Genomic DNA, 12,447 nt, shown 5'->3' on the forward strand with positions numbered 1-12,447 from the left:
CATGTGCTGGCTACAGGCAAGGGGCTGACCTCAGGTCTTAGAGCTTCCCCACATCTCCCAAGAGTCAACCATCCTTCCTCGCCATGTGGACGTCATCCATGTGTCCATTTAGTTCTCAAGCCATCAAGGAAAGTTTCTTGATCCAGTCTGTAAACATGGAGTCTTATATAACATAAGGTATCCTGGGAGGACACCCCACCATCTTCCCATATCTGTTGCCTAGAAGCAAGACACAGGTGGGAGTGTGTTTCACCTACTCTCAACAGGAGAGAAACAAGGAGGTGGGAATTATAGAAGGGCACTTGAAGACCTCTCCAGCAACCCACTTTCAATATCGTGCCGGGGTAGCTTTCCCCAACATCTTCCTCTAAATTGCATTCTTCATTTATTCTGAATGTCTTCAGATCAATAAGACACTGGCATCCCTCAGTCTAAGATGCAGCTGATGCATAACTTGAATTAATCATCTTAGACTAGCAGGGCATTTAGATCTTCTGACATCCCATCACGTTGATGGCTTTCTCCTCCGTACCTGGGAGAGTAGTGTTGAGGATGTCCATACATGGAGCTGGAATCTGCATCTCATTCTGAATGCAGCCTTGCTGTTATGCTCTCTGTTCCTTCTATCCCACGGCATCTATATTTATAGCAGCTCCTCTTTCAGGAAAACAATTTCACCACAATTTTTGGCTTCTTGTTTTTCTTCCTTGACTGAGTGCATGACGAACCGCTCCATCCCAGGAGGCTGTTTTTACCTGCGGTCTTTGAATTATTATATTACTGGCCAGACTCGCCTACTCAATCCCCTTGTGCTCTTCATTTCTCCACTAATGCAATTTTTCTTGTGAGTCCTTGGTTTTGTCTTCCTGCATCTCACCTGCCTCTAGGGAAATTATCAGCTGTGAGTGAGATAGCACAGTTTGCATCGTACCCTAACTCCAAGGAATGCTTTCTGCATAGCCAATTGAAAAGGTACCAGACTAAGAAAAATACCGCCAATGGCAACTTAAGCCCCAGACAGCTGTTGGTGCAGTCTATGAGTACAGTGCTCCCCTAGATGGTATAGCATTACTGCATTTCTTTCATATCATCTTTCTTACTCCAGCTTTTTTCCCCTCTCTCTTACATTCACTTGACCTCTTGCTTCTTTCCACAGTCTTGCCCTAGACTTCAGTTTGCCAAATGTTTTAGGTCCCGCAGAGCTGACCTTTTCTAGTCTCTACCACGAAGCAAGGATTCCAATCCGTTTCTTGGTGGCCATCTCCCACGTGAGATCAATCCTTTTTGCTGCTAAGGGACTGGTTAGGAAACTATTTCTCTTTCCCTAGAGGAATTCACTGTGGCTCAAAATAATTCAACCAGCTTCCAGAAGTTTCTTTCTCCCAGCATGTTTAGCAGCAGGAAGAGTCAAATGTTCCTTAGAGCCTATGGCTCACTCCCCATATACACAAACAGGTTTGACGAAATTCAGTTTTTAAAAAAACATTCAGTGGAGATCAGAAAATCCCAAATGTTTTTCAACTTGAAGTTTCCACTTCTCAACCAACTGTTTTTATATCCTGTTGGCTCACCCTAAGCCACTGACTATTTGGAAGTTGTGCTGGTAGGAGGCTTGTTTATTTTCCAGACCACTAGGAGACCTTGTGGGATAGGATTATATGGCCCTATATCAAATCCATCAGTAATTATGTGCAATGGAAATGTGTATAACAAGAATAAGCTTTGTTTAGGTATGATGGTGTAAGGGACATTGCTGGATGAGTTTGTTCTCAATAGTAATAAGCATACAGGCTCCATGTGTTACTTTCATACATGCACACAGAAAATATATATATATTAACTACATTGGTATTTTATGTAATATATAGGCTATAGTATATACTGACTTTATAATATTTATTAATATTTTTAATATATCTTATACATGTATATGTGCACATATATTTATCCAATATTTAATATTTATAGTACATCCATAATATATATAATATATCTGGTATATGTATATATATATTTTTTTCATCCAAAGTAACCCTTGTATGCTAACAGTAAAAAACTGCAATCCCACCCATGGTCACTGAGTCACCTGCATGAGTCCTGCTCCCCAGAGATAACCAATTTTTTTTTTTTTTGCCTGAGAAACCGCCTTTATAATCAAATACTTGTATCAAAACTAAGAAACTTGATAGGTCTTAGTAAAGCCTATTTTTAGACTTTTCAAAAAGATAATCAATTTTTAGTTATTTCAGTTTGGGGGTTCTCTAGCTGTTATCCTAAATAATATGCTTATGTTGTTGTTTCTAGTTTTGTAGACTTTAGTCTTATAGTCCTTGGCTTCATACTATGATCTATGAGGTTTAGTTACTGTTTTTCCTTATCTCTGTCTCTGGAAAGTTTTATGATATTCTTCAAATCTTAGGTGTTGTGGGATTTCACTACATTGTGTTGAGGGTTATCTTCTTTGTGTATTATGCTGGGCACTGAATGAACCCTTTATATTTAAAGACACCTTCCCGTCAATTTTAGGAGACTTTTAAAAAAAATTTATTGGAATATAGTTGACTTACAAAGTTGTGTTAATTTACAACTTACAGCAGATAAATCAGTTATACATAGACATATATCCATTCTTTTTCAGATTTATTTCCCATATAGGTTACCACAAAGTACTGAGTAAATTTCCCTGCGTTATACAGTAGATACTCATTACCCATCTATTCTATATATACTATATGTGTGTATATGTGTATATATATTTATACATACATATATGTGTGTGTGTGTGTGTGTACTAAATATATCTCCCAACCTCCTATTTATCCCTCTCCCCACTGGTTCCTGTTGGTAAACATAAGTTTAGTTTCAAAATCTTTGAGTCTGTTTCTGTTTTATAAGTTCTGTTGTATCATTTCTGTTAGATTCCACATATCAGTGATCTCATATGATGTGGTTCTCTGTCTGATTTGCTTCACTTAGTTGATAATTTCTAGGTCCATCCATGTTACCGCAAATGGCATTATTTCATGCTTTTTAATGACCAAATAATATTCATTGTATATACATACCACATCTTCTTTATCCAATCTTCTGTTGATGGACATTTTGGTTGCTTCTATGTCTTGGCTATTGTATAATAGCACTGAAATGAACCTTGGGGTGCATGTATATTTTTGAATTATGATTTTCTCTGGATACATGCCCAGGAGTGGGATTGATGGATCATATGGTAGTTTTATATTTAATTTTTTAAGGAACCTCCATATTGTTCTCCATAGTGGTTGCACAAGTTTACATTCCCACCAGCAGTGTGGGAGGATCCTCTTTTCTCTACACCCTCTCCAGCATTTATTGTTTATAGACTTTTTGATGATGGTCATTCTGACTGATGTGAAGTGATACCTCATTGTAGTTTTGATTTGCATTTCTCTAATGATTAGTGATGTTGAACATATTTTCATTTGCTTTTTGGCCATCTGTCTTTGGAGAACTATCTGTTTAGATTGTCTGCCCATTTTTTGATTTTTTTTTATATATGTAAAGCTGTATGAGATGTTTGTATATTTTGGAGATTAATCCCTTGTTGGTTTCATTGTTTGCAAAGATTTTTGTCCCATTCTGTGGATTGTCTTCATTTTGTTAATGGTTTCCTTTGCTGTGCAAAAGATTTTAAGTTTAATTAGGTCCCATTTGTTTTTGTTTTTATTTGCATTACTCTGAGAGGTGGATCAAAAAAAGATGGCTGAAATTTGTGTCAAAGAGTGTTCTGCCTATGTTTTCCTCTAGAAGTTGTATAGTATCTGGTCTAATATTTAGGTCTTTAATCCATTTTGAGTTTATTTTTTTGTATGATGTTAGAGAGTGTTCTAATTTGGGGAAATTTTTGTTGTGGTTGTCGAAGTATAGTTGATTTACAATGTTATGTTAGTTTCTGATGCACAGCAAAGTGATTCAGTTGTACATATATATTTATATTATTTTTCATATTCTTTTCCATTATGGTTTATTACAAGATATTGAATATAGTTACCTGTGCTATACAGTAGTACCTTGTTGTTTATTTATTTTATATATAGTAGTTTGTATCTGCTAATCCCAAACTGTGAAATTTTTGTTTTGTGTTATGTTTTGATAATTTCCTTCCCTCTGTCATCTCTGTTCTCTCTAGGATTCTTGTTGATGAAATATCATATCTCCTAGGACTGATTTTTAATTTCTCTTAACTTTTGTTCACACCTTCTTCCTAACTACCTTTTATTTTCTTTTCTAGGAGACTTCTTCAACCTGATCCTATACCCCATCTACTGAATATTCAAATTTGGCATTGCATTTTTAACTTCCAAAAGGGCCTTATTTTTAAAATATAACATGCTATTTTTGCTTTGTCCATGCCAAACCAAATATTCTTGAGTGCTTCTGAGTATACCAAATTAGTTCTGTTCTGTAAATTCTCCTCTATTTCCTAAGCCCTCTTATTCCTCTTAGGAACAGCTGACGTGTAATCATGGTGTTTCTCTTTTACTGTAGGCTTTCTCAAATGCCTGGTGATTTTTGATTGTCTCTCTAGATTTAAGAATGAGCAGTAAGCAGACCGCCCAGGAGCTCTGCATGAGCCCTCAGGATGCGTCAGCTGGCAGGCTTTCTCCAAGCTGAGTGCTCTGTGGCCTGTGATGAAAGTGGAGAGTGCCAGGGAATAACTGAGGAGGGCCTCACTCCAGGTCACAAACACCCACACTGGCCATCCTAGTTCTGCCCCCCAGAGTTCATTCCTTTCTGTTAGAAAAGCACTCTCTGATTATTTTGCTTATGGCCAGGGACCTAGATTTGTATGGCGTGTGGGAGGTGAGAGCCACCTGTTCTACCTGAAGTATGGACCTTCTACTTCAGCGTGACTTTTCTACTCCCACCTTGTTCAATCCAGAGCTTCTCTTGATTTTGCTGGCCAGCTATCAGCCATCTGGTGTGCTGCCGATCTCGCTCACATTCCAGGCTCTGTCTCCCTCCCATTGCCTCCTTCATGGACAGTGTTCCCTCCACTTTCCATATCCTACACATTCACTGAAGTCTCTCATCCTTCTCCTATTCATTCCATTGTTGAAGTTGTTTAGATTTTTTTTTTTGATTTTTAATATGCTCTAATGGAGTCTCAGCAAAAAAGTGACATAAGCATATATGGTCATTTCATGATCCTGAACTAGAAATCAGAATGAGCATCCTAACGTCAGTTGTCTCTTTGGGGCAGTTGGGTGAGGTTAGTGCCTGCTGGGTTGATTTTCTTATTCATAACTGTATGACATCAACAAAGCTTTAAATGATTGAACTCACAATGGAATAAATGACTAAAATATTTGTGAGCATCTATGTCCTCTATAGGTGAGAACCATAGTACCCATCTTTTATGGTTTCATGTGAATGTGAGAATAATACATATGCATGAATATGCCCCAAAAAAAGGGACTAAAATAAAACTAGTTCTTCCTCCTCTCCCTTGTCACCTGCTAAGTGTATGTACTATGTGTACTAGCTTAAAATAACTATTACTTTTTAATTGAATTATTGATATTCTCTTATCCCCACTTCTTCCCTGAAGCAGCAAAGTTTTCACATTAAGTAGGCATAGTTACCAGGCACTCCACTAGTGATTTGAACATTAGGGTTGCTGATTCTATTGTTGGCTGTTGTAAACAGTCAACTAAATACAATTGATCATTTGGTAGCTTTGTGATATTTTCATTTGCTTATCATTATTTTCTGGCCTCTATTAGTTGAATCCCAGTTAGATAATGAAAGAACTTTTTCTCCAAATTTTGAGCAGCTAATGGATTTTTCATTCACTATTTTAGAAATTTCTTTTAACAGACTTAACTAAATCTTTCCTTTGGAAGGAGTTAGTATGCAGTGAGCCCAAGTATTAAAAGAAGGAGCGGTGACCCCCGCAGGTACTCCAGCCTGGAAGACACAGCACAGAGTCAGCTCATGAATCAAGAATGAACTCCGTACTGTAAAGAAGCCCAGAAACATACCAAGGCAAAGCTCAGCTGACACATGCTCTGGGCATCATTAGCTAGTTAGGTCTTGAAAAATATGAAGATCATGGCCAGGCAGAGGCCCTTCCTATGATTCATTTTTTCCTAAAGCTGTCTTTGGCTGAGACTCTGCAGCCTTGGGGAAGAATGTGTTGGGATAGGATGAGCAAAGTTTAGGATATGGAGACCTGTATTCAACTTTGACCTTGCACTAGCTTTTCTTTCCTTAGGCTAATTACATCAACTCTCTAAGCCTTAGTTTCCTTATCAGAAAAAAAGACATTAGTTATATTTACTATACAGGGTTGTGGTAAGGACTGAGGTTTTAGATATGAGGCAGCATGCTTGGCACAGAAGTAGATTCTCAATATATGTTAGTTACAGTCTCTCTTTAGCCCAACCTTTACTGCATATCCCATAAGGAAACAAGATAGTGATTACCATAGAGGCCAGAACATTCTGTGAAGGCACTGGGGGACCCAAGCATTTTTTGGCTGGATCCCAGCCTTCAAACACTTGTACTTTCCATGACTGGGTAACTCATGAAAATGATGGGCCTTGAAATACAACACCAATTTAGAACAACAGGAAGAATTGGAAAGTGGATTAAAGCTATTTACAAAACATGGAATGGTGCCACCAGTGATAGTCTTAAGTTTTAATTTCCTTATTTATTTATTTTTTTCCTTTTTCAGGGCCTCACCTGGCATATGGAAATTCCCAGGCTAGGGGCTGAATCAGAGCTGCAGCTGCCAGCCTACACCAGAGCGATAACAACACAGGATCTGAGCCCCATCTTCAGCCTACATCACAGCTCACAGTAGCGCCAGATACTTAACTCAGTGAGCAAGGCCAGGTAGCGAACCCACATCCTCATGGATACTAGTTGGATTCTTAACCCACTGAGCCACAATGGGAACTCCAAGTTTTCATTTCTGAATAAATATATTGGACCTAAAGTTTTGTTCAAAGCATTAGGAATTCACAATCATTTTACCTTCACCCCACGGAGATAGTAGCTCTTTCTTTTTCCTTCTGTTTTCTTTTAGGCTGAGGATCGTTCTTGAGGTTGAGGAGATGAAGAGCAAAAGCAGGCATCCTTTGCATATTAAATCCATAGGGCATTTACCTTCTCTCTGGCTTATGACCTACTAAACAAGTCACTATAAAATCTGGAAGAAAAAAATATAGCAATTTTGTGAGCAAGCATCTTTAAGCCTGGTCAAGGCATCTAGAATAGATTGGAGGAAAGGGCATTTCAAAACTCTCTCCTTTCATTTGGTTTCTGAGCTTGAAAGAAATCTAAATAAATACCTCAAAAATTTCTTTAAAATCCCCCCCCCAAAAAAAAAAAATACTAGAATTCCCAGGGCACAAGAACTCTGGATGACTAAACCATTTCCCCACTCCTTCAGTATGTCCGGGGATGAAATCTACAGGGCAAATGCCCAAATACCCCAAAGATCATTTTTCATGCTTTCTAATACATTTCAAAGGCTGCTTTGGAGAGGTTGTGACGCTGGATAGTACCCAGATGTATCTGAAACACTTTGCCAGTTTTCCAAAGAAGTCAGGCAATTTTTAAAGTTGGTCCACTGGAAGCTCAGAATTTACAGGTTTCCAACTCACAATGGGTGCATGAAAGACTCAACTGATTGAGTTGATTTGCTGGGGGGTGGGGGGGAATCCCTCCTTCTTCCCATATTCCAATTTGAAAACACTTCAACTCTACTCAAGTCTGAAATTTTCTGCTGCTATAGATGAATAGGCTGGGCTCAAGATTTTGCTCCTTACAGAGATTCCAAATCTCATCATGAGCCAGTTAACCATTTTTATGGTAGTTTGCATAATTTAAATGAGTAAACTAAGTTTTTACATGAGAGCCAGTTTTGATGAGAGGCATTAAGATGGGGATTACAGGAGAATCCTTGGTCCTCAGTGGGGAGGGATCTTTGTGGAATGAAGAGATGCCGGCTGTTCCCTTACACACAGCATCACTTTATTGAGGGCCACCCTCAATTCCATCCCCGTCTTTAACTCCTCTTCCAGTAGGAACTCCCATTCAGCTTACTAATAGAGAGGCAAAGCAGCACAGTGGTCAAGCCAGATAATCCCAATTTCAAATTCCAGGCTCATTTCCTAGTTTAACACGTTAAACAAGTTATTTAGAGGTGCCGAGCTTCAGTTTCTTCATCTTAACAATGGAAATAATAACAGCTGTCTCAGAGGATTATTGTGAGAATTTAGTGGAACAATGTATATTAAGTCTTTTGGGTAGTGCCTGGTACCCCAAAACTGTTGGAATCATCATCATCATCTGTCCCAAGAGGACCAGAGGAGAAATCACTTGTTAGTGCTCAAGACTCAAGCTCTATTTGATCTTGTGTTTTCTTGAGTTTGAAAACTAAGGCACACAAACCACACCACCCTATTTGACCTTGGAGAGAGGAGCAGATGAATAGAAAGATGTGGCCATTTTTAGAGTTTCTACTGGATCTTAAATACCTCCCTGAAATTGGATCTGTGTCATACTTAAGATCACCGAGTCTTGAATAAGAAGATATAAATAGCCACAGATAAATTTGGATAAATTTGGTTGGACCTAGACATCAGGGAGGCTCTTCAAAAGGTGCAAACTATGCTCCTCGGTGTGTTTTTAAATTGTTGCTGTTCGAGTCTCATGGGGGAAAAGAATAAGTCAAGTTTTTGGCCTGGCATCATATCATACAGACTCTCAAGGGATGTTTTTCCTCAAGGTTCATCCCTCATGTGGATCTGACCCCATGGTAGGACATTGGTGAATAGCTCTGGGCAAACAATGTGATCTTGTATCTCTCCCTCCTTTTTGCTGTCTTTCTTCCCCTACCCTCTTCAAATCTTCATTTAGGGATTTGCAGAGTGACAAGACAGGCCCTGATAGTTTTGTTGTGCACAGAAGTTGAAAAGAGCCAGAAAGAAAGAGAACCATTCCCAAACCTCAGGAGCTTTGGAAAATAGATTTTATTCAGAGAAATGCATTCAAAGGCACACCTTACCAACACATGTAAAAAGAACTATTAAAAAAAAAAAAAATCACATTGCCCTTCCAAGAGCCTCCTTGAGATTTATTTTCAAGACCATTGAGAGTCAGTCTGAAAATGCAAATTATGGGCCAGGAAGCTCAGAACATTACATGTGGGCCTCATTTACACAAAAGATTTGTAACTCAGACGATAACTTAAGATATGACTTAGATAATGTGAATTTGACTGACTTGATTTCCCCATTCGAGTTCGTGGAAAGTCCATGCCTTCCTAAGAGGTTCAACAAATCCCCCAGGGACTTACATGATCATAACCTTTGAACTGAGCAATTTACACCAAATTTCAGTTCATTCTGTGACTCTTAAGCTGACCCTGTTTGTACTAGGTAGAGGACAGTCCCTGATGTTTAAAAAATTTACTCTCATGGGCTTTTTTTTGGTGTGTGGGGGGGTTCATGAAGACAGAGAAATAAACATAATGTAATATAGACAGCTTAAATTTGCCTATTAGCCATACCTGTCTTTTTTTTTTTTTTTTTTTTGTCTTTTTTCTTTTCAGGGCTGCACCCAGGGCACATGGAGGTTCCAGGCTAGGGGTCTAATTGGAGCTGTAGCCTCCAGCCTACACCAGAGCCACAGCAACACCAGATCAGAGCTGTGTTTGCAACCCACACCACAGCTCACGGCAAAGGAGCTTAAGGATCCACTTAACGTGGGTTAAGTGGATCCTTAACCCACTGAGCGAGGCCAGGGATGGAACCTGCAACCTCATGGTTCCTAGTCGGATTTGTTAACCGCTGAGGCATGCCAGGAAGTCCACCATATCTGTCTTTAAAGAAGTGTTGTAGGTACCTTCCAGCTTGGGCACCAGCCTCCCCTGAGGCTGATAGGCTCTCCCCACCCCAACCATCTTAACCCTAGAGCACAATTTATCATTCTCGATCCCTTTCTCTCTCTCTCTATTTCTTTCATCTTCACCCCACTTCCTCTTCTCCTTTTGATTGTCTTCTGCTTATCTGTGCCTACAGGACATAGGAACTTTTCAACCCCTATGACTTACTAAGGTACTTTTCTGTATAAAAGCATTTCCTTCCCCAAGAAGAATTTTGGAGAAAGCCACTAAGATAATAATGGTTTTGAAACTTTTACAAATATGTTCAGGAGGTATATGAAAGGTCACTGAAAAATAGCTCCAATCTGAATCTGAGGAAAGTTCAGTGTTTAGAGGACTGACGTGTTGAATCCACAGGCCCTGTGAAAAATTCTTATTTTGGATTTCCAGACTATTTTAATGAAAGAATTCTGAGTTGTTCTTCTTTCTACTTGGCACTAGGATGGATGGAAGAGCTCTGTGATATTTCTTTCCGTATGAGAAGGGTTATGGCCAAGTTATTTATTAGCTTCTAAAAGAAGATGCATACCACATGCTATTAAGCCATATTTTGTTGTCATCCAGTGGTGTCCAGGCCTTGTTCCCACATGGAATGCAAATATAAATACCCACACCCATCACACATCCAGAAGAATCTCTCTCTTATGCACGGGGGTGGGGTGGGGTGGGGAGGCAAACACTTAAAAGTGGCATAATTTAGGATCGTGGAGGAAGAGCCGTTTGCTTCCCAAGCTAACTTCTCCAATTTCATGCTAATTCCTGAAATGCCTTTCACAGAAGATTAAAGTCCTCTTTCCTACAGTTTGATATAGGGCTTACTGCAGTCTAACGGGGGAGCATGGGTAGCGTGTATTCATACCAAGATGTGAATTAATATTGATCTTTTTTCCCTAAGAGTCCATTTTTGTTTTCGTTTTTGTTTTGGCCTCACCTGAAGCCTGTGAATGTTCCCTGGCCAAGGATCAAACCCATGCCACAGCAGCAACCCAAGCCACTGCCACTGCAGTGAAAATGCTGGATTCTTCACCCACTGTGCCACAGGAGAATTCAAAGAGGTTTTTTATTTGTTTGTTTTGCTTTGTTCTGTTTTAATTGAGAAAATAAATCCCAAAGGCCTTGAAGTAAGGAGAGTTCAAGAGGAGAACAGACGGGAACTGCTGTGATGTAGATAAAGTCTATTTATAAAAAGGAGAAGATTGGAAGGGAAAGGGAATGAAGGTCCATTGAGTACCTGCTTTATGCCAGGCAACATTCTGGAATTCTACCAATGTAATATATCTCATATAGTTCCAAAACACTCAGAAGGATATGAAAGATTGTCTTTTGTATTGAGCCACATCTGCCTAACTCTTAGTCATCCTAACTCCATCTCTAACTGTGATGCATAACTCACCAAACATCTATGGACTCCCTTCCCCTAACCCCACATCCCCACTTCCTCCTCCCTCCACACACACACACATAAGCACAATGATGTGCAAAGCATCTGGTATGGATGAGGAGGAACTAAAAAGCAGCACTCCCCAACACATACTCACTCCAGTATCTGCTTATCTTTATTTAGAGGCCTGCAAAAAGAATCACTCTTTTATATACCTGGGGGGGAAAAAAAGGAAGCAGAGTATTAAGGAGACAAACTAATGCCCATCTTCTTCGTCTGTATAAGCAAGGTTGCATCATGTGTGTGTATATATATGTGTGTGTACACATAAACTTTCAATGTATGATGAAGCCTGGACATGGCTGGACAACACTGGTCACCTTAAAAGCAAATGGTATGTGCAATCCCAATCCTGGGCACGTATCTGAAGAAAACTATAATTAAAAAAAATACATGCATCATACATGCACCATAGTATTCATAGCTGCACTATTTACAGTAGCCAAGAAAATGGAAGCAACCTAAATTTCCATCAACAGATGAATGGATAGAGAAAAAAAATATATATATATAGTATATAATATAATAGAATATTACTCAGCCATTAAAAAAGAATGAACAATGCCATTTGCAGCAACGTAAATGGACCTGGAGATTATCATACTAAGTGAAGTAAATGAGACAGAGAAAGGCAGATATCATATGATATCGCTTATATGTGGTATCTAAAAAAATGATATAGTTGAACTTATTCACAAAACAGAAATAGACTTACAAACATAGAAAACAAACTTACGGTTACCAAAGGGCATGGCAGGGTGGCGAGAGGGAAGAGATAATTTAGGACTTTGTGATTTAATATATACACACTACTATATATAAAATAGATAAACAGTAGAGCACAGGGAACTCTATTCGATGTCTTTTAATAGCCTAAAATGGAAAAGAACCAGTTATATATGTAACTGAATCACTTCGCTGTACACTTGAAACTAACACAACATTATATATTAACTCTATCTCAGGGAGTTCCCATCGTGGCTCAGTGGTTAACGAATCTGACTAGGAACCATGAGGTTGCAGGTTCGATCCCTGGCCTTGCTCAGTGGGTTAAGGATCCAGCATTGCC

Source organism: Sus scrofa, chromosome 9 (genome assembly GCF_000003025.6).
Source record: "Sus scrofa isolate TJ Tabasco breed Duroc chromosome 9, Sscrofa11.1, whole genome shotgun sequence".
Classification (NCBI taxonomy): domain Eukaryota; kingdom Metazoa; phylum Chordata; class Mammalia; order Artiodactyla; family Suidae; genus Sus; species Sus scrofa.